Source organism: Mauremys reevesii, unplaced genomic scaffold (genome assembly GCF_016161935.1).
Source record: "Mauremys reevesii isolate NIE-2019 unplaced genomic scaffold, ASM1616193v1 Contig28, whole genome shotgun sequence".
In the NCBI taxonomy this organism is placed as follows: Eukaryota; Metazoa; Chordata; order Testudines; family Geoemydidae; genus Mauremys; species Mauremys reevesii.
The window spans coordinates 543,725-564,139 of NW_024100838.1; positions in this window are offsets into that span (position 1 = coordinate 543,725).

Consider the following 20,415-nt stretch of genomic DNA (forward strand, 5'->3'; position numbering starts at 1 on the left):
GGTTTTTTAGCCATATAAATAGGAAGAAAACCAAGAAGGAAGAAGTGGGACCGCTTAAAATTTTAAACGGAGTGGAGATTAGGGATAATCTTGGCATGGCACAATATCTAAACGAATATTTTGCCTCGGTCTTTAATGAGGCTAATGAAGGGCTAAGGAATAGTGGTAGAGGGACTGACGGGAATGAAGATATGGGGGTAGACATTACGGTATCTGAGGTAGAAGCCAAACTTGAACAGCTTAACGGAAGTAAATCGGGGGGCCCAGATAATCTTCATCCTAGAATATTAAGGGAATTGGCGAGTGAAATTGCAAGCCCGTTAGCGATGATTTTTAATAAATCTCTAAACTCGGGGGTTGTACCGTTTGACTGGAGATTAGCTAATATAGTTCCTATATTCAAGAAGGGGAAAAAAAGTGACCCAGGTAACTACAGGCCTGTTAGTTTAACATCTGTAGTATGCAAAGTCATGGAAAAAATTTTAAAGGAGAGAGTAGTTATGGACCTTGAGGCCGATGGCAACTGGGACAAATTACAGCATGGTTTTACGAAAGGTAGATCGTGCCAAACCAACCTGATCTCCTTCTTTGAGAAAGTAACAGATTTTTTAGACAAGGCAAATGCGGTGGATCCAATATATCTTGATTTCAGTAAGGCGTTTGATACGGTACCGCATGAGGAATTACTGGTTAAATTGGAAAAGATGGGGATCGAAATGAAAATCCAGAGGTGGATAAGGAGCTGGTTAAAGGGGAGACTGCAGAGGGTCGTATTGAAGGGTGATCTGTCGGGTTGGAGGGGGGTTACCAGTGGAGTTCCTCAAGGTTCGGTTTTGGGTCCGATTTTATTTAATCTATTTATCGCTGACCTCGGAACCAAAAGTAGGAGTGGGCTGATAAAGTTTGCGGATGACACAAAGTTGGGAGGTATTGCCAATTTGGAAAAGGATCGGGATATCCTCCAGGGAGATTTGGATGACCTTGTAAACTGGAGTATTAGTAACAGGATGAAATACAACAGTGAGAAGTGTAAGGTTATGCATTTAGCGATGACTAACAAGAATTTTAGTTATAAGCTGGGGACACACCAGTTGGAAGTAACGGAGGAGGAGAAGGACCGCGGAGTCCTGGTTGATCGTAGGATGACTATGAGTAGGCCGTTAAAAAAGCTAATGCGGTCTTGGGATGCATTAGGCGAGGTATTTCTAGTAGAGATAAGGAGGTGCTAGTCCCGTTATATAAGGCGTTTGTGAGACCTCATTTGGAGTACTGTGTGCAGTTTTGGTCTCCCATGTTTAAGAAGGATGAATTCAAACTGGAACGGGTACAAAGAAGGGCCACTAGAATGATCCGAGGAATGGAAAGCCTGTCGTATGAAAGGAGACTTGAGGAGCTCGGTTTGTTTTCCTTAACCAAAAGAAGGATAAGAGGAGATATGATTGCACTCTTTAAATATATCAGAGGGATAAATACCAGGGAAGGAGAGGCATTATTTCAGCTCAGTGCTAATGTGGACACGAGGACAAACTGATATAAATTGTCAGTCAGGAAATTTAGGCTTGAAATTAGACGAAGGTTTCTAACCATCAAAGGAGTGCAATTCTGGAACAGCCTACCAAGGGAAACAGTGGGGGCGAAGGACCTCCATGACTTTAAGATTAAGCTGGATAAGTTTATGGAGGGGATGGTATGATAGGATAATGGGTTTAGTCAATAGGTCAATAACGTGCCACACTGGTAATTAGTACAAAGGGTCAATGTTGGGATATTGTTAGCCTTTTCCAGAGGGTCTGGCCGGAGAGTCTTGCCCACATGCTCGGGGTTCAGCTGATCGCCATATTAGGGGTCGGGAAGAAATTTTCCTCCAGGGTAGATTGGCAGTGTCCCTGGAGGTTTTTCGCCTTCCTCCGAAGCATGGGGCAGGGGTCGCTTGCTGGTGGATTATCTGCTACTTGAAGTCTTTAAATCATGATTTGGAGCATTCAACAGCAGAGTCAAGGGAGAGAATTAGTTCAGGAGTGGGTGGATCGGCTTATGTGGCCTGCATCTTGCAGGAGGTCAGACTAGATGATCATAATGGTCCCTTCTGATCTTGAATTCTATGATTCTATGACTATCAAGGACTCGGGGGGGGGGGGGGGGTCAGTCCCCGACACAGGCTTTAAATCTGGCTCCTCTAGCTGCACTAGGGGAGGGAAGGGGAAACAAGAGCAATGGGGGGTGCAGTGCAATAGGGGCAAACTTAAACAGGGGACAAGCACAAGTGCACTAAAGGGGCATGGGCGCATGAGGGGAGGGGCTAAGCAGGGTGAGGGGCCGCGGAGGGAGGGTAGCAAACAGGCTGGGAGTGGGGCAGAGGGACCGAGGGGCTGGCTTCAGGGCTGGGGCAGGACAAACAAAGCTGCAAAGGGAGACGGGCGGGGCAGGCAAACAAACTGAAGCGGGCGGGGGAAGGCTACTAGGGGCAAGCGGGGCCGGCAAAACGGGGCAAAGCTAGGGGGCCCGTTGCAGAGGGGCAGGGGGCAGTCCGGGGAGGGGGTGCGTGCACCCACGAGCGCTTGTACAAAGTCAATGGCTGGCTGGCTGCTGCTGGAGGCCCAAACGGTGGCAACAGGGCGTGGCAGGCCAGGCAAGCAGCTGAGTCCCAGAGGCAGGAACTGAGGCAGTTGGTAAGTGGCCTGTGGGGGTGGTGGAGGGAGCAGCGGTGGTGGTGGGGGTTGGAGGGGGACACACAGATGGAACAGGGGGCAGGCTCCACACCACACCCCCTGCGCCCCCACAAACACAGTCTAAACCCCCACCACTAGAGCACAGTTAGAGAGTTACTCAGTCTTTGGTAGCCCCCTCCACAGTGGTCTTCAGAGTCCTGTGCGCTCCCCAGCAGCCAGTGGTCTTTTCAGTCCTCTTCTCCCTCCTCCTCCAGGCTCCAGCAGCTCCCCAGGACAAACACAGCTCCAGCAGCAGCAGCAGCTCCTCCTCCAGCAGCCCCGGTGGCCAGGCAGGAAGGACCCCCCCACAGGTGGCAGCTGTAGTGGTGGTGGTGGGGTCCTGGCTTCTCCCTCTAGAGGTGGGGGAGTGGGGGCTGGCCAGCAGGCCCCCCCAACCCCTCACTCACTTGCTCAGCAGCAGCAGTCCAGGGAAGGAGCACTTCAGCCAGCAGCAGTAGCAGCCCAGGAAGGGAGAAGGAGCTCCAGCCAGCAAGGCAGCCAGAGAAGGGGGGAGCGCTCCAGCCAGCAGGGCAGCCCAAGCAGACAGAGCGCTCCCAGTATCTATTGGGTTTCCACAGAGCGCTCCCAGTAGCAGGGTGGACCTCTGCTCCTGCCCTGAGGGGTTTAAAAAGCAGCCTGGCAGGGCTTGAGAGCTGCAGCTCTAAAAGCTGGGCTGATTGGGGAAGTGACTGCAGCTGGCCCACACCCCAATCAGGCCACAGCTGACCCCTATAAAAGGCTGTGAGCCAGCAGCCCAGTCAGTCTCTCTCTAGCTATAGAGGGAGATGGGCCTGGCTGCAGGGAGCCAGACATAAGGTACCTGAGTGAAGCAGGGCTGGGGAAAGGCAGAGGAGCTGGGGAGCTCTAGCCTGGAAAGCCCCAGGCTGTGGCCTAGCAGAGGGCTAACTGGTACTGGGGGTTGCAGAGGGCAGCCCGGGGTAGGCCAAGGCAGCAGGTCCAAACCCTCCTTGCCAGTGCTGAGTGGCTGATACTGCAGTCTGCCTCAGGGTGTGGGGCTAGACAATGGCTGGCAGTAGCCATGTACTGAGGCAAGGTGGGGATAGAGGGTGGGGGTTCCCCGGGGAGGGGAGACCCTGAGAGAAAGGGGTTACTGCCAGGGGGTAGCACCCCATGTAAAAGGGCACCGGGTCCTGGGAGGGACACAGGGGCCAGTAGCTGGAAGGCAGATCACCGGCCTGTAGAGGGCGCTCCAAGGCTGGAACAAGCTAATTCCCGAGGACAACCAGTAGGAGGTGCTGCAGGGGTGAGTCCGGCCCGTCTACACACCCCATGACAGCTACGTGACAAAACACCTCATCTCTCCTGCTCTTTATAATCACAGAGGGAAACTGAGGTGTGTATTGGCATCATACAAGTATCACCAAAATTCCCACCTCTATCACACAGACACTGCTCACAGCCTTTGGAGAGAAAGCAAAGCACAGGAACTGGACGTTAGTCCAGTGAACACAGTGGAGGACAAGCTGCAATCCTCACACCCTGGTCAAACAGGAGATGCATGTGGGTCCCTACCCATAGAGAGGGGCTGGCTAGAGGCCTGATACCTGACAGGGCATTCCTTGAGCAGACCATGGAGGCAGGTCAAACGCTTAGCTACCCCAGAACTGTGACATCGCAAAAGCACATTTGGGGAATTAGGAAATCTAGTGACTCAGATGTAATGGGAGGGAGAATTAAACTCCCGCAGTGTGTGGAGAAGTCTGGGGAATTAAACACTAAAATTCAGGAGCAACAGCCTCTAATTCTTCCGGAAAAGGAGAATGTAAGAAACAAGAACTGGGCCACGCAACCTCAGGAGGGACAAGCTCAAAGATCCAAGGAGCCTGGAGGGAAGACAGATCGTGGCTGCTGCACATGGGGGAGGGCGGGGGGAGGGAGGCCAAGATGCTTTCCAAACTCTCACTCCTGTTGACCCCAATCTGATTTTATGATCTATGACAGTGGTCCCCAACCTTTTTGTGGCCAGTAGCACATTCATGTTTTCAGAAGAGTGTGGCGGGCACCAACAGTTTTTCAAGGCTTATTTTGTATTTGTACATTAAATAATATGAAAAACATATTTAACATTACATAATATATGAATCCAGAGAGAAGCTGCGAGGACAGAGAACACTGGGGCCCGCAGCCCCGGAGAACTCTGTCCCTACCAGGCACGGGGCCCCAGCTTCTCTCTCCTGCTGGGCACTAGGCGGGCTCCACACCCCCTGGGGCAGGGCAGGCTCTAGGTTTTTTGCCACCCAAGCAAAAAATTTTTTGGCTGCCCCCCAACCCAGCCTCTCAGCTGTCACGACGTCCCAGCATCTTGGGAGCTTCTTGTGTTCACAACCTCATCCTTCCCTGCTGCTTCTTAGCTCTAACCCTGCACACACCCTCCCCATGTCCTGGTATCCCAGAATTATCTCCTCCCCCCCTTCTCCTCCCCTTGCATGGCCCTGTTCTCCCTTCACCTGTGGAGTCCTAAATGGCAACATTATGTGCTCTTCTATCAAAAGATGAGCTCATTTGACTGTCACACAAGCCATGCATCAGTCACACACCTATTTACTCAATTTAGAATTCTACAGGCAGCATATTTATTATAGTTATTACTACTCAGGTTCTTTAGAGACCCCACAGCTTCTAATAACCCAGGCGACAGGACTCCTTACCCAGCAAGACCACCGTCTCATAGTTCTCCTGCATGACATCCCTGTACAGGGCTCTCTGAGTGGGGTCCAGCAGAGCCCCTCTCCCTTGTGAAATACACAGCCACCTCCTCGAAGGTCACCGGCCCCTGAAAGAGCAAGAGTCCAACACTCAGTACCTGCTGCCCCACTCACAGCCCCACTATTCAGGAACAGCAGCACCAGGTAAACGGAAGCTCCGGGAGGCACATGTTAACAGAGTCCCACCCCACCTTGCTTAGAGCAGCCAGGAGGCATCAGAGGGTAGAAAGAGAGAACCTTTGTGTCTCCCAGCTGACAGACGGAGGCAGGGTCGTCACATTTATCACATACCTACTAGCCACGGCTAGATATAGGAGATGGGGCTGTCTCTGGACCCTACTGGTGGCTCCCTGGTAGGAATCCCAACACTCTCCAAATAAAATATATGGAAGAAAGGGGAAGTCAATAGTAAAGAATGTAAGTGAGAAGGTCAGAATTGCAGAAATGACCAATCAATGACAATAAGAAGGAAGTTTTTAAAAGTATATTAAGTACTAAATTAATCCTAACAATGGTAGTGGTAAATTACTAGACGGAAATGGCAGAATTATCAAAAATAATGCAGAAGAGGTAAAAGTGTTCAATAAATATTTCACTCCTGGATTTGGAGAAAAACATATGATGTACTCATAAGATGTTGACAATGACACTCTCTCCATTCCAACAGTAGCTCACAAGGACCTTAAACAGCAGCTATAAAAGTTAGACATGTTTAAATCAGCAGGTCCAGATAACTTGTATCCAAGAGCTTTAAAAAGCCTGGTGGAGGAGCGTGGTGGACTGTTAATGTTGATTTTAATTAGAATTTGGAACACTGGGGAAATTTCAGAAGACTAGAATAAAGCTAATGCTGTGCCAATATTTAAAAAGTGTAAAAGAGATGACCCAGCTAATTACAAGAGTGTCAGTCTGACATCGATACTGGATGAGATAATGGAGCAGCCGATAATGGATTTTATTAATAAAGAATTAAAGGAGGATAATATAATTAGTACACATGAACAAAGGTTTATAGAAAATAGATCCTACCAAATTAAATGGATAGCTTTATTGGATGAGATCAAAAGTTTGGTTGTAGCTAATAATATTGATATAATATACCTAGACTTCTGTAAGGCATATGACTTGGTTCAGCACAATATTTTGACTAAAAAACTAGAATTATACAAAATAAACACAGCATGCATTAAATAGATTAAAAACTGAGATTGTAAATGGGGAACCATGGTCGAGTGGATTTATTTCTTGCTGGTTCAATCAAGGATTGGATCTTGGCCCTGTGCTATTTAACATTCTTATCAATGACCTAGAAGAAAATATAAAATCATCACTGATAAAGTTTGCAGTTGCCACAAAGATTGGGGTTCATGGTAACTAATGAAGTGTCAGTAGATTGAGGCTCCAGCACTGGAAGTCTGGGAAGTTTTCCCAGCCCTGGCTTGAGGGTTATTTACTGTTCCACAAAGAGGGAAGTTCCATTCCCAACTCCTGTGCCTTGAAATTAGGCCCTGACACTACACCCCACATACAGCATAGTGGTATGATTATAAAATGATTAGGACATAATTATGATGCATTTTGTGCAAGATGCGTCATGTTCAGGGTCATTGGAAAAGTTATGATTTGCTGAATATGACTGTCCTATTTGTGTGCATGTATCCTGTTCGTATCTGAAGTTACAGATATTGACTATGTATCTGTCTTTCAAATGTGCTTACTCTGGGTAACACCCACAACGAGCCTTTCAGGTACAACAAAGAAGCCAGTGTTGATGGCTCATCAAAAAACACAATGGACTATGGAAGAGCTTAGCCTTCCTGTGAATGTGTCAGCCAGCCTATGAGTCATGGCTACTATGACTCAGCAGGCCATGCTAGGGCATGTGACTAGACCACATGACACTAAACTCCATTTTGGTACCTGTATTTTTCCACAAACTGGACTGGGAACTGAGTTTGGAACAAAGGGGTCCTGCCATAAGGAAAAGCTACATAAGGTGGGGTGTGATATCATCTCTTGGCCTCATTCCGCACACAAGAAAACTCCTGGAAACACCTAAGGAACAAAGACTGAACTCGGGGAAGTGTTGGTCCCAGAGTAAAGGGATTTCTAGCTTGTGTATGGAAACTTGGTGGACTGCTTGTCTCATCAGTCAGGGTGAGAAATAGCTAATTCAAATAATAACCAGATAGTATGTTAGGCTTAGTCTGAGTTTTTGGTTATTTGCTAAGTAATCTGCTTTGATCTATTTGCTTTCACTTATCGCTGAGAAATTGGCTGTCGTCGTCTATCTGTCCTCAAGTGGTTTAGGTAAAGCACTCAGGTAGCTTAGTTGGATGCATGGCACCACCTGCTGTCCAATTGGGTAATAACAGGGCCTGGAGAGGCTGGCTGAATCTCCAGCAAAGCATGTGAGAAGGGCCAGCCCAGCTTGATGGTTAAAGGGCACAGCAGTTCCCAGAAGCCCCCCAGACTGCACCCCGGGGTGACAACCCATCACACCCTAGAGTACACAAGTCTCAGCAGGTTTGTCACATCTCTTTCCCTTCTATTCCGCACCCTAGATAGTTCCTGCCTCCCATCCTCCTATACATTTACTTCTCCTCTCCCTCCAAGCAGAGCCCATCACCAGCTTCCTGATAATCCCTTACCTGAGCCAGCTCCATTACAGCCGTTTCCTTCCCGCTGGGAGGAGGGGATGATTTGGAGCAAAACGTGCACAATCTGTAGCCTGCCAGGGAGAGAAGGGCAATGTGAGAGAATTCAGACAGGGTTTCTGTCTTTTCTACATGTCAATTCCCACCAGCATTTTTCCCTGCTAATGGACATTCTAGGTTCTGCCACACTGTGAAGCACAGAGTGACCTTATTCCAGTACAAGCCTAGCCCCCTCCCACCAGGGTGTAACCTCCAAGACATGATGAAACCCTCCCAGTAGCAGTCTCTCTCTGTTACACTTATGAAAGTTTGTGGACGATACCAAACTGGGAGGGGTTGCAAGTGCTTTGGAGGATAGAATTCAAAATTCAAAATGATCTAGACAAACTGGAGAAATGGTCTGAAGTAAATAGGATGAAATTCAATAAGGACAAATCCAAAGTACTCCACTTAGGAAGGAACAATCAGTTGCACACATACAAGACAGGAAATGACTGCTTAGGAAGGAGCACAGCAGAAACGGATCTGGGAGTCACAGTGGATCACAAGCTAAATATGAGTCAACAGTGTTACACTGTTGCAAAAAATCCAAGTATAATTCTGAGATGTATTAGTAGCAGTATTGTAAGCAAGACACGAGAAGTAATTCTTCCGCTCTACTCCGCACTGATTAGGTCTCAACTGGAGTAGCGTGTCCAGTTCTGGGTGTCACATTTCAGGAAAGATGTGGAAAAACTGGAGAAAGTCCAGAGAAGAGCAACAAAAACGATTAAAGGTCTAGAAAACATGACCTATGAGGGAAGACTGAAAAAATTGTGTTTGTTGAGTCTGGAGAAGATATGATCAGCTTTCAAGGACATAAAAGTTCATTTCAAGGAAGAAGGAGAAACATTGTTCTTCTTAACATCTGAGGATAGGATAAGCAGCAATGGGCCTAAATTGCAGCAAGGAAGATTTAGGTTGGACATTAGGAAAATTCCCTGTCAGGGTGGTTAAGCACTGGAATAAATTGCCTGGGGAGATTATAGAACCTCCATCATTGGGGATTTTTAAGAGCAGGCTGGATAAACACCTCTCAGGGATGGTCTAGATCAGGGGTGGCCAACATGTGGCTCTTTAGAATTTAATATGCGGCTCCTTGTATAGGTACTAACTCCGGGTTTGGAGCTGCAGGCACCAACTTTCAAATGTACTGGGTATGCTCACTACTCAGCTACAGGCCCTGCCCCTACTCCACCCCTTCCCAGAGCCTGCAGTGCCCACGCTCCATCCACCCGAGGGTCTTGCATAGCATGAACAGCTTTTCGGGTGTGCGAGGAGGGTGGGGAAGTGCTGATTACTGAGGCTTCCCAGGGGTGGGAGGCGCTTGGAGCTGGGGGTGGGAGCTGATGGGGGGGCCGCTGACATATTACTGTGATTCTTTAGCAACGTACATTGGTAAATTCTGGCTCCTTCTCAGGCTCAGGCTGGCCACTCCTGGTCTAGATAATACTTCATCCTGCCTTGAGTGCAAGGGACTGGACTAGCTACCTCTCAAGGTCCCTTCCAGTTCTGTGATTCTATGAACCAAAGGCCAGAAACGAGCAGAATCCAAGGAGTCACTTTGGGGGATTCTCCCTGTCATTGTCCCCAAGGCAGCTCTCTCAGATTAACTAAGTTATTCGATGCTCCAGCCTTTATACAGTCTCTCCTGGCAGTGCCCCTTTCATCGGCTCAGCCTAGTTTTAGCTTTTGGGAAGCGTGACCCCAGGGGCTCTGAGACTGGGCCTTCTTGCCTCAGCACATCTTGTTTCTTTCTGTGGCTCCCCAGCGAGTCCAAATGAGTAGATACGCCTCGTACAGACTGTGAGCATAAGAATGTGTTTAGTGTTTGGACTTTATTGAATGCTTGTGAGTTGCTGCCTGGGTTCACATCTGACTAGTTGCATTATGAGCCTCTGTGGCTCTGTAAATCACCAGACAGGAGGGAGACTTTACCTATGCAAAGTGCTGCTTGGCAACACAATGCATTACACCCTACCTGGCAGGAAAGGTCCATCAACATCAGATAGACTATTATGGGATGTTAAAGAAGACACAAGACTCTTGCTGTGCTCTTGACTTTCCATTAGCTGAGTTTCCAGCTCAGAGCACATGGTAGGAAGGGGATGAAAAAACCCATACAGAAGAACTGATTATCTGTATGCTGCTTGGACTCTGGGGGGCAAAGTTTCTAGGCATAATCAAGAGATCCCCAGCTGCTTAGCCGGGGTTAGTCCTAAAGAATATGTAGAGCTTGCTTATTATAGAAACTTCTATTACCTTTGAAATTTAAGACTGCAACTCGTCTGCATCTATAGGATTACCTGCTTTAACTTTGTGAACAACTCTCGTTTCCTTTTAAATAAATCTTAATACAGGTTATGACAGGACTGGCTACAAGTGTTATCTTTATTGGAAGATCTAAGATTCAGTTGACCCAAGGAAGTGACTGGTCCTTTGGGACTGGCAGTAACTTGAACATTGCTGTGATTCGTGCTGTAAAGCAGTGGTTCTCAACCGTGAGCAGCTTTCAGGGGGCTGCCAAGCAAGGCCGGCATTAGACTCGCTGAGGCCCAGGGCAGAAAGCTGAAGTCCCAGCGCATGGGGCTGAAGTCCAGGGCCCGGAGCTCCACCACCAGGGCTGAAGCCAAAGCCTAAGCAATGTAGCTTTGTAGGGGCCCCTGTGGAATGGGGCCGCAGGCAGTTGCCCTGCTTGCTACCCCTAACGCCAGCCCTGGATTTTATATGCAGAAAACCAGTTATTGTGGCCCACATGGGCAGTGGAGTTTTTATAGCATGTGGGGGGGAGGGTGGGGGCTCAGAAAGATATATGGGATCACCCAAGAGGATGGTCTGTGATTCCATGTTAATGCTGTTACAATGCCTGAAGCGTTTACACTGGATTCTTGGTTGGTGAAATCTCCATACAGACCTCACACCCAATTTGGAGTTTGTGCCCTGTTTCTTACCAGTCTGCCTGAGGCTGGTGCTCATGCTCTTGTTACAGAGAAAGGGGCTGTGACTTCCCCAAGGTCACTAAACAGGTCCATGACAGAGCCAGGAACAGACCCTGTTAACTCCGGAGCCCCGTCACTCGCAGCTTGGAAAGGTCCCCAGAGCACACTGTATTAGGCTGCAGGAAGAGGTGTGCAGGGACTGCAGATGAGCTGCTCTGCCAAGACAGCCTGTGCATCCATGGACAAACCACCTCGCTGGGGATGTGTCCCCTGGGTCAGGAGAAGTCAGTGTCCAGTCCTGTGGGGCTGTGCTCCTGGCTCATACCTCCAGCACTCACTGCTGCCCCTCCCTTACCAGCTGCACTGTTCAGGCAGCCCCAGGCCTCTGTGAGGTCACTTCCCCCCGCCCCCACCACCTCAAACCTTCAAACTGGGACATGGTGCACCAGTGCCAGAGTGCACTAGTGTAAATTCTGTCTACACTAAGGGTTTGCACCAGTGCCTAAAACAGCAGTGTGGCAGAGACCTTCAGAAACAGCAGTACGGTGGCACGAGAACCTATTTCTAGCTCGGTCACAGACAGCCTGGGTGACCTTGGACACGTCAATGTTTCTCCTCCCAACTTTAGTCTCTTTACCCAGCTGCCCACCCACTGGGGTCTCCTCTCTCTCCAGAGCTGCTCACCACTCAAATCTGTGTGGGTATCCCCAGATCTAAGGCAAGTCAGCTCTGGAACTGTCTTACAAGGGGGGCTGGGGAGTCTCTGTCCCTGGAAGTTTTTAAGAACAGGTGGCACAAAGCTCTGTCAGAGATAATCTACATATACTTGGTCCTGCCTCCGCAGAGAGAGCTGGACTTGATGACATCTTGAGGTCCTGCCCAGCACTGCATTTCTATGACACGTATAAAACACAACATACAGAATACAACCCACCACAACAGAATGTCAGGCAATTCAGGGGGAAAAAAAACAAACAAAAAACAAAACAAAAAAGACCCACACTCCACAGCATAAAATGACAATACAAAAGGGAAAAAAGGCAAAACAATGCAAATTAACACACCCTAGGACAAAAGTACACAATGGATAAGAGCTCAGCTCAAACCAACACAGCACAGGCACCAAACAAGCTGAGGCAAAACAATGCACCATAAAGCTATGCAACACAACAGGGTGCAATCCCAGTTCCAAATGGCACCATGCAAAACAGCTCAGTGTAGAACAGGACACAGCATAAGAGAGAATTATTTCAATGTAGGCCTGGAAGGGATCTTGAGAGGTCATCTACTCCAGCCTCCTGTGCTGAGGCAGGACCAAGTATCCCTAGACATTCGCAGACTGGTGTATCTCTAACCTGGTCTTAAAAACCTTCAATGAAGGAAATTCCAGAGCCTCCCTTGGAAGCCAATGCAATGCAAACACAGACCAAAACAACGCTGTACACACACACGCTGGGCTTAGGGTTAAGGGGAGAGGCAAGAATTCAAACAATCTGGATTCGGTTCTGAGTTTTGCCCCAAATTCTCCATGCAAACTTGAGCAAATTTCTTCAACTCTCTGAGCTTCAGTTTCCCCATCTTTTGAGCTTTTTGTGGCAAGGCCTCTCTGTCCCTGTGGGCATGTCTACACTGCAGTCAGACACCAGCGGCTGGCCCCTGCCCACTGACGGGCTCACACGGCTCAGGGCGTGGGGCTGTTTAATTGTGGTGTCGATGTTCCGGCTGGGGCTGCAGCCCAAGGTCTGGCACCCTCCCACCTCGCAGGGTCCTACAGCCTGGCTCCAGGCTGAGCCCAGACATTTACACTGCAATTAAACTGCCCCTTTGCCTGAGCCCTGTAAGCCTGAGTCACCTGGCATGGGCCAGCTGGGGGTTTTTAATGGCAGGGTAGAGATACCCTGGGTGTCTGTTCAGCACCTGTCACAATGGGGACCCTGATTTTGGTCAGTGTCTGTGCAGAGCCCTGCACAACAGGGGGCCTGATCTCAGTCAGGGGCTCTGCAACTCCCGGCATTACAGGATCCCTGATTTTGTTTGGGGTCCCTGCAGCATCTGGCAAAATGTGGGGGCAGGATCTGTCAGGGTCTGTGCAGTGCCCAGTACAGTGGTGGGGCGTGATCTGGGTCAGGGTCAATGCAGTTCCAGGCCCAACGGGGACAAAGATCTCAGTCAAGGTCTCTAAAGTGCCCAGCACAATGGAGGCACAAATCTGTACCACAGTCGTGCGCTGCCCGGCACAAGGGGGACCGTGATCTCAGTCCAGGTCTCAGTTTTACCTAGCACAATGGGGGGCCTGATGTCAGATGGGGTCTCTACAGTGCCCAGCACAACAGGGGCACAGATCTCACTTGGGGTCTCCACAGCACCTGTCACAACAGTGGGGTCTGACATCTGTTGGGGTCTCTGCAGCACCTGGCAGAACAGGGCCCAGATCTCAGCTGGGGTCTCTGCAGCTCCAGGAACAACAAGGTCCCTGAGTTTGTTTGCTGTCTCTGCAGCACCTGGCACAATGGCAGCCTGATTTCACTCGGTGTTGATGCAGGGCCTGGCACAACAGGGGCCTGGAGCACAGTCAGGGTCACTGTACCACCCGGCACATCAAGGTCCCTGCTCTCTGTAGGGGTCTGTGCAGTTCCTGGCACAATGAGTGCCCAAATTCAGTCAGGGTTTGTGCAGTGCCCAGCACACTGCGGGACCTGATCTCAGGCAAGGCCTGAACAATGCTAAGTACGATAAGAGCCCTGATCTCAGTCACACACCTGGAGAGAAAAGCAGGAAGACTTTCAAGAATTTGATATCAGTATTTCAGAACTGAGGAGAAAATGGGGCACAAACTAAATATTTGCTAATGTAAGAGAGAAGCACCAACATGTAGGGAGATTTTATGTCACCATTCAACAGTTCAAGAGAAAGGAAGGGAATCTGAGGGGATTATACAGCGATATTCAATCAACAACAGAATGGGGTGGATTCTTCTTGTAACATTCACATGGCCAGCAGAGCCCTGGGTGATGTGGCTTTCACAGAGGAAAGGAGTGGGGCTGGAGTCAGAAGATCACTGGATGTGGGGAGGGGCTGACAGTGGGGTCTGGGAATGTGACTAGCAGGTGATGGGGGAGGTGAGGGGGCTGCTGGATTGGGCAGGGTGGGGGAGGTGAAGTAGCTGGACTGGGAAACCTGGGGCTGGGCCATCTCCATGGGGCACACTTGCTCCTCCCTCCCCTTCCTGGGCCTTCCCATGTCCTGTTGCCAGAAGAGAGTGGTCCCCCCAGCCCAGAGGTGTCCCCGTCTCAGGGCTCCCCCAGCCTCTGCCTGTTAACCCTTTGCCCAGTTCAGAAATCACTCAGGGGAACCATTTCCCACATAAACAAGGACAAATGGGGGGAAGCACCCCAAACCTGAGATTTGAACTGACCATTGGCGAAGTGAAGAGAAAATGGGGCACAATCGGGGGAGGGGAACAGGGAACGTCTCAGGGATTTGAGGGAAGGGGGGGTCACCCTGGATGTTGCTCGTTGCTCTCTAGCGAGAAAGGGGGCAGGACGGGAAAGAATGGGGGGTCCCCACGGGAGGGGGCAGCGGTAAATCCGAGGGAATCTCAGCCCCCCCCCTTCCTCTCCCCGCTCCTCGGGGGTCACCTGTTCTTCTCCTCCCCCCCCGCCCCCGGCCATGTCCGGGCAGCACAGACATTTTCCACCCGCCCCTTTCCCAGGTCTCCCCCAGCCCGGTCTCACCCCGCACCCAGCAGCCCCCGCCCGGCCCCACGCAGGGACCCCAGCGGGGCCGGGCCCCTCCCATGGGACCTCCCCTCCCCCCCCCGTGGGGCCCCAGGGCAGAGCCTGGCCGGGCCCGGGAGGCGCTGGGCTCCTGCGGGGACAGCAGCTCCGAGCCCCACGCGGGCGCTACCCCCCAGGGAGCAGATCCCGGCGCTGCGAGATGCCGGGCCCCCCCCCACGGACACTGGGGCAGAGTCACCGCCCGGCCCCGGGGCTCGCTCCGGTACCTGGAGGCTGCAGCTCCGCAGCGGGTCGGGCAGAGCCCGGGGCGGCCCCAGCGGGAGCAGGGCCCGGGCCGGGCACGGGGGGGTTAATGAAGGTCTCCCCAGCACAGACCCTCCTGCTCCGCCCGGGCTCCCACGTCACAATGGAGCAGCAGCAGCGCGGCGCTCACCCAGCAGCTCATCGCACTCCGCCCCAGTCTCCAATCTGCGCATGCCCAGAGACGGGAAACGCAACCCGAACTACATCTCCCAGCCTGCCCCGGGGGCGCTTCCGCCCTCTCCAGCCCAGGGAAGGGAGGGTTTAGCAGCTGAAATCGCGCATGCGCCTTGCGAGCCCCGGTGGGGGCGGGAGACCAAAGTTGCTGTTGTAGTCTCCGTGTGAGCCGGTGAGTGAGAGACCCCGGGGGTGGGCGCTGGGGCCGGGCGGGAAAGTGACTTTGCCCCGGGAAAGCTGGGAGAAGCCTCGGAGCTGCCTCGGCCCCAGGAGCTGCAGCAGGATCCGCCCCGGCCCCGCTGGGATGGGGGCAGAGCCTGGGCCCGGCAGGGGCTCCCGGTGCGGGGAAGGGGTGTCCGGCAGTGAGGAGAAGCCGAAGTTGCGAGGGGGGTTGAACTGTCTCTGGGCAGCCAGGAAATTCCGGGGGGGGGAGTGGCTGGCGGGGGAGGGGGGGGGTTAATTGGCTCCTGTCCCTGTTTGTGCCACTTGCCTCTTGCCCCCGATACAAATTCTCTCTGGTTCTGCCGCTTTTCTCGCTCAGTGTCTCACACGGGGCTATGAAATCCGGGGAGATCCCCCCTCCCCCACGCGGCCAGATTAACTTTTTGTGTCCCCGGCGCCAAACATATTTGTGGGCTCCCACTGGGGAACTAGAGCGTGCGGGGGGGGGGGCCTGCAGAGCGAGGGGCCAGTTGGGGTCAATGAGGTGCAGTGCAATGAGTGGCCCCACTTAGCCCAGTACAAGGATGCTGTTTATAAACCCAAAACTGCTAGATGCACCCTGCCCCCGCCCAGCCCTGTGGTGCCAGCCTTCCCCTTCCACACTGCCCCAGTGCCCTGCCCTTATACCAGCACCCCCTCACCCAGAGACTGCCCCCACAGGTCCCTATGCCCAGCACCCCCTCCCACCACAACTGCCCAGCATCCTGCATACCATACCCCCTGCCCAGCTCCCCCATCCACAGATCCCTGACTGTCCAGCACCCCCTTCACAGTCCCACCATCACAGCTGTACAGTGAATATTCCTGAGCGAATCTGGCATCAAATTCTGTACATCATATTTTAAAATTCTGTGATTTTTTTGTTTTGTTTTTGTTTTACTATAAATAAATGTGGAAGCTCCAGCATGGCTGTGCGGAGCACAGGCCACTGGCTGTATGGACGTGGGAGATCACCCTGCAGCCTCCCCTGGCCCCTGGGAAAGGGACTTGGTGGTGAGGCTGAATCTGACACAGCACAAGGGCTATTCCTGCCACAGAAACACTCTGGGCCCTGCCCCTTTGGCACCAGATGTGGGCAGGGAGGCTCAGCCTGGCAGCAGGATCCAAGTGCAGAGGGACTTGGTGTGGGGGTATCCAGATAGAGGTAAGAGGGGGGCAGTCTATGGGCAGGCAACCCAGTGAGGGATCTGGATGCACAAGGAGGTGCCAGGTGCAGGGGCAATGGGAGTCTGCAGGGGGGACCAAGTGAGAGTGGTTGGAGCTCAGCGGGTGGGGGGGAGTCTGGGTGCAGGGGTTCATTTGGGTGAGGGTCTAGGTGTAGGTGGTTGGGGCTCAGTGGGGAGGGTGTCTGGGGGGGGACTCATCGGGGTGGTACAGATGCAGAGGAGGTGGGGCTCGTCAAGGTGAGGGTTTAATGGGCTTGTTTAACAAGGGAGCCCTAGCTGCTGCCAAGGGGATCTGCGTGCTGGGGCTGGGCCTCCGCTTCTCCTATCCCAGGGATCTGCAACCTTCTGCCGGCTAGGGTAAGCCCCCTGGCGGGCCAGTTTGTTCACTTGCCATGTCTGCAGGTCGGCTGATCGTGGCTCCCACTGGCCAGGGTTTGCTGCTCCAGGCCAGTGGGGGCTGCGAGAAGCCACAACCAGCACATCCCTTGGCCTGTGCCCTTCCCCGAGGCCCTGCCCCTGCCTCTTCTCTGCCTCCTCTCCCAAGCAGTGAGCGTGCTGTGGCTCTGCCCTTCCCCCTCCCTCCTGCTGGCAAACAGCTGATCGGTGGCAGGGAGCAAGCTGTGAGAAGAGGCAGGGGACGGGGAGCTTGGCTGCCCTACTGCAGCAGGAGCTTCAGTGCCACCAGCACCAAGCTTCTGACCCCCGCAGGAGAGAGTGGGGAAGAGTGTGCCTGGCCAGGGCCCCCCCGGAGTGTGGGCCTGGCGCTTGTGGTGCCATGATAAATCTGCTACTGCTCCTTTCTCCTCAAATGATCACCTCTCTCGTCTCTCCTGATTTTCCCCTGTTCTCTCCATAATTCTCAAATGTCAATTTAAAATCTCTCCGACGTGGGGGATTTTCCCACCCATTCTATCTGCAGCGATTTGTCCTTGTTAAGGTGGGAAATTGTTGCCCTAAGTCATTCCCCAGAACATGGCTGCCCTGGAGTGGGGATGGGATGAGATGCCCGTTCTCTGCTAGGGCAGGGAAGGGAGGGGCATATGTCCCCCATGGGGACTGCCCAGACCCTGGTTTCCCAATCCCACTTGCTGCCCCAAAATGCCAACACAGTTGCCCCCAGTTACCAGTCACCTGCCTATCCCCCACTGCTGTCCCCTTCCCTCATTCAGGGACCTTCCAGCTCCCGTTCCCTTGTCCTCTTTAATCAGCTCCTCAAAGGGTTCTCTGCTGCCCACGTGAATGGTGGCAGTGGGGGGGACCCATCACTTTGTGTTTATGTATTGGACAGTCATATAAAATCCAGTCAAACAGTCCCCGTTTTCCACTAGTTAATAGCAATATAAAATCCCCTCTGAGCTTGGTGTATTTTTCTCATGTTATCAGTTGCATAGTTTGTGACATACATTCTCTGCAAATCTCAAAGATTGATACAAAATATCCTAAACATTTGCCCCACTTTTTCTCTAGTTGTCTATTTCTAATTGAATATGCCCTGAGATTTTTCCCAGTCTGTCTAATTATAAAATATTAAGAAAATATCAGATTTACACCTTTTCTTAGTTTCTTGAACATGGATAGAAAATGTTTGCAAATGTTGCCCATTGCCTCTGTATTCATTTATCTAATATTCATGTGAAACACACTCAGATTTTACCTCCTATCAACAACTGATATAAAATCCCTCTGATTTTCCACTTTCCTCTCTCTAATTTGCAAAAATGGATCCAAAATCTCTCAGATTTCCACCCTTTCTCTTTCATTTCTGAACATTGATCTCGTATCTCAGGTTTTCCCTCTTTCTATGTCATTATAAAATGTCAATTAAAAATCTTTTCATGTTTGGGGCTGTTCCCCATGTTTCTAAATCCCAGCAACTTCTCCTTACTTCGAGGGAACCTGTTGCCCTGAGTCATTGTCCATCCTGGAGGTCGCAGGGAGTTAAATTGTCCAGTGATTATCTTTCCTGTCTCCTTGGAGAATCATTTGTTTCCCCCTTTATGTCTGTTAAAATGTTTGCTGATGAAAGAGCCACATATTTAATACCCATCAAATCCAGAGGCCTCCCCCTGTTTGGGGGATCAGTGGTTCCCAGCTGGTAACAGAGTTGGCTGGACCCTTTTCTTTTCTCCAGCTGGCACAGGATGAGGAGGTCTCTCTGAGTGCAGGGTGGGTCCAGAAGTATCCCAAACCCCATGACACAAACTGTCACGGGGAGTGTCTGTGGGGAGATTGCAGCTGGAGCTGAAGGGGCATTGTGGTAGGGAGAGGCCTCTGGGCAGGGGGTACCCTAGTTAGGTTGGTGGGTTCTGGAGGTTTGAGGTTTCGGGGGGGTGGTTCTGATGTGCCCAACCCTGAGGTTTTGGGCCCTGAAGGTGGGTATTGCTGGGGGCCAGTTGGCTGCAGAACAGCGGGGGTGGGTGTCTCTTGGGGAAGCGGGACGGGGGTTAGAGAGAGCCTGGTGCTGTGCCAGGGGCTCTGTCTGGGCTTCCCCTGCAGGCTCCTGGGATCGCTGCCATGCCCAGTGCACAGAGCTTGGCGGGGGAGGGGAATCCCTGATGTTAGGTCAGGGGATGTGAGGCAAGCAGTGTGAGGGGTGCTGCTGTAAAGAATCAGTGGGACCCTCTGGGGAGAGGAGGGGGTTCCAGGCAAACAGCACGGCAGATCCTGGTGGAGGACAGGTGGGTGGTCCTAGGCAGGCACTGGGGGAATCCTAGGCAGGCAGGCAGTGAGGGACTGACTTCCCAGTGCAAGGGTCCCATTGGGGTGGTCCCTTGCTGCTGGGGACTCTTGGTGGGGGGATTCCTTTGGGATCCTAACCTGGCAGTGACGGTCTGGTGGGGGTTCCCTGGCCGGTGGGACTCTGAGAGGTATCTGGGGTCCCTGGCCATGGACTCTGGGGGCTGGGCACAGGGAATATCTGATGGGACCCTGGCTGGGGGGTCTGGGCTGTGGGTACTGGGGGCATCTGGGGGCCCCCCTGGATGGAGGCTCTGGGGGTTGCTACTAACCATGTTCCTTCTCTCTGGTTGTATAAGAATCCTGGCTCCAAGCACTGCCCGGCATTCCCCAGCCAAATGCCCGGTCACTGTGATAACTTTGTGAAATCCCTGCAAGTCGCGTGGGCCCTTTTTAAAGACACCATAATAGAGGCCCAACTTCAATGTATACCCCAAATTAAGAAAAACAGTAAAAGAACTAAAAAAGAGCCACCGTGGCTTAACAACCATGTAAAAGAAGCAGTGAGAGATAAAAAGACTTCCTTTAAAAAGTGGAAGTCAAATCCTAGTGAGGCAAATAGAAAGGAGCACAAACACTGCCAACTTAAGTGCAAGAGTGTAATAAGAAAAGCCAAAGAGGAGTTTGAAGAACGGCTAGCCAAAAACTCCAAAGGTAATAACAAAATGTTTTTTAAGTACATCAGAAGCAGGAAGCCTGCTAAACAACCAGTGGGGCCCCTTGATGATCAAAATTCAAAAGGAGCGCTTAAAGACGATAAAGTCATTGCGGAGAAACTAAATGGATTCTTTGCTTCAGTCTTCACGGCTGAGGATGTTAGGAGATTCCCAAACCTGAGCTGGCTTTGTAGCTGACAAATCTGAGGAACTGTCACAGATTGAAGTGTCACTAGGGAGGTTTTGGAATTAATTGATAAACTCAACATTAACAAGTCACGGGACCAGATGGCATTCACCCAAGAGTTCTGAAAGAACTCAAATGTGAGATGGAACTATTAACTAAGGTTTG